We start from the raw sequence: 2,154 nt of genomic DNA, 5'->3' as shown, positions 1-2,154 counted from the left end.
ACCTCTTGCACGTTTTACGTATCTACGTACACAATATGAACCAGTACCGATCGGTGTAAACCCGTCAGGTTGTCTTATTTATCCTGCACACCCAAAATAAGGTTTATCTAATGCGTTATATGACCGATTGTGCCTGTCGCGCAGGGCCTGACTCTACCTAGTCAAGTGTCCAACGTAGTTCCCGCTACTGCCACAGTTATCTCTTCGCCTTGTTTATGATTTGCGACTCATGCAAACTCCTGTCTCCACCACCCTCCGAGCATCCCATTTGTTGTTGCTTTGGCGTGCAGTACACCGCCTGCCAGTGTAGTCGTGCATCAGAGTAATCTAGTGAGGGCACGGAGGTAGTACACATTGAGAATAAACTTTGTGTTTTGGAACTTATACTGTACAGTATAATGTACACACATGAAGATATGGTAGAAATGCTTCTGATCTATGGAGAATGTACGTTGACGGGAAGTACGTTATGAGATTGCTTGTTTGTTGATAGTACTGTTAAAGAACATTATGATTATTAAGTTAATATGTCTGTTTTCTACCCTACTCTACATACCTGTACTGTACCCTGTTGTAGGTTGACGAAATGCTGTTCAGGCAGAACGACTGTACAGAAGACGATTCCCTGACAAGCCATCGCCTTCGCGCCGGATGTTTGGTCGTCTCACATCTCGTCTACGTGAAACGGGAAGCTTAAATCCAAGACCTCGACATCGTTCTAGAACACGCACAGATGAATGTGCTGAAGTTGCTGTGCTCGCTACCATAGCTGTGAATCCTCAAATCAGCACAAGTCATTTTGAACGTGAAGTTGGTGTGTCGAAATCAAGTGCGCAGGGTATTCTTAAACGTCATAAATTTCATTCTTACCATGCTCATTTACACCAGGATCTTCATGGAAATGACTTCCGCAATAGGGTAACATTTTGTCGGTGGGCTCAGCAGATACTTCTGACTAATCCAAATTTCTTTTGCAGATGTTCTCTTTACCGACGAGGCATCATTCTCCAACAAAAGAATTGTCAATATGAGGAATATGCATTATTGGTCCGCAGACAATCCAAAATGGCTCCGTCAGGTAGAGCATCAACGTCCGTGGAAAGTTAATGTTTGGTGTGGGATTATTGGAGCTACCATTATCGGACCTTTCTTTATAAATGGCATCCAAAATGGCAGACGATACTCCAGATTTATACGACACAGTCTTCCTGTTCTCTTGGACACCGTACCTCTGAACCGGAGAATGGTCATGTGGTATCAGCATGACGGATGCCCTGCACATAACGCCTTACAAGCACGACGACTTCTGAACCGTAAGTTCCCTGGTAGGTGGATTGGACGAGGTGGCCCAGTTAGGTGGCCTGCCCGATCTCCGGACCTTACACCGCTGGATTATTTTCTTTGGGGAGTGGTGAAGGATGCTGTTCACCAACATGAACCAACAACACCAGAGGACATGAAGCAACGCATTATTGATGCTTGTGCAGCCATCAAAGAGGAAACAGTAGCACGAAGTAGGGCATCCTTCATCCGCAGAGTGACCCTATGTATGCAAGCCAATGGACATCACTTTGAGCATGAGATGTGAACGCTAGGTTTAGTATGTAGTGCTGGTATCACAGTGGAAGTTTCTGCAAAGGGCCATTTTACCCAGTGATGTTACGAAACATTTGTTTGCAACAATTTGTCATTTAACGCATTAGATAAACATAACATTGATAATTCTGTGATAATAAAACTAATTGGTTAAACATGTTTACATTCATCTTCTATGTCCTACCTGAACTTCCCAAATCAAAACATTTTTACCTAAACTACGGTAAAACTTTTATTCCACTTGCTCGTTTCACTAAAACCATCAACATGAATTTTACTATTGCGAGTGAATGATTAACTGTCACTTGCGCTAGATCTACAGTAAAGTAAAGTTTTAACGTTGAACGGCATTACCTTTTTAGTAACGGATTAGCGATAAGCGAAGTTAACTTTGTGACTAACGTTGCAGTACACAGATATGTTACAGAACCGCATCACCCCTAGCCTATGGGATAAATACCTGCTAGAAAGTACGACGTTAATGCAGGATGGTAGCAGACCGTATTATTCGTTTCGGGCCTCTTGATAAGTATGGAAGTGTAATTACGCATGTCAATC

Source organism: Schistocerca americana, chromosome 7, assembly GCF_021461395.2.
Source record: "Schistocerca americana isolate TAMUIC-IGC-003095 chromosome 7, iqSchAmer2.1, whole genome shotgun sequence".
Taxonomy (NCBI): domain Eukaryota; kingdom Metazoa; phylum Arthropoda; class Insecta; order Orthoptera; family Acrididae; genus Schistocerca; species Schistocerca americana.
Note: the sequence above shows the minus strand (reverse complement) of the source record.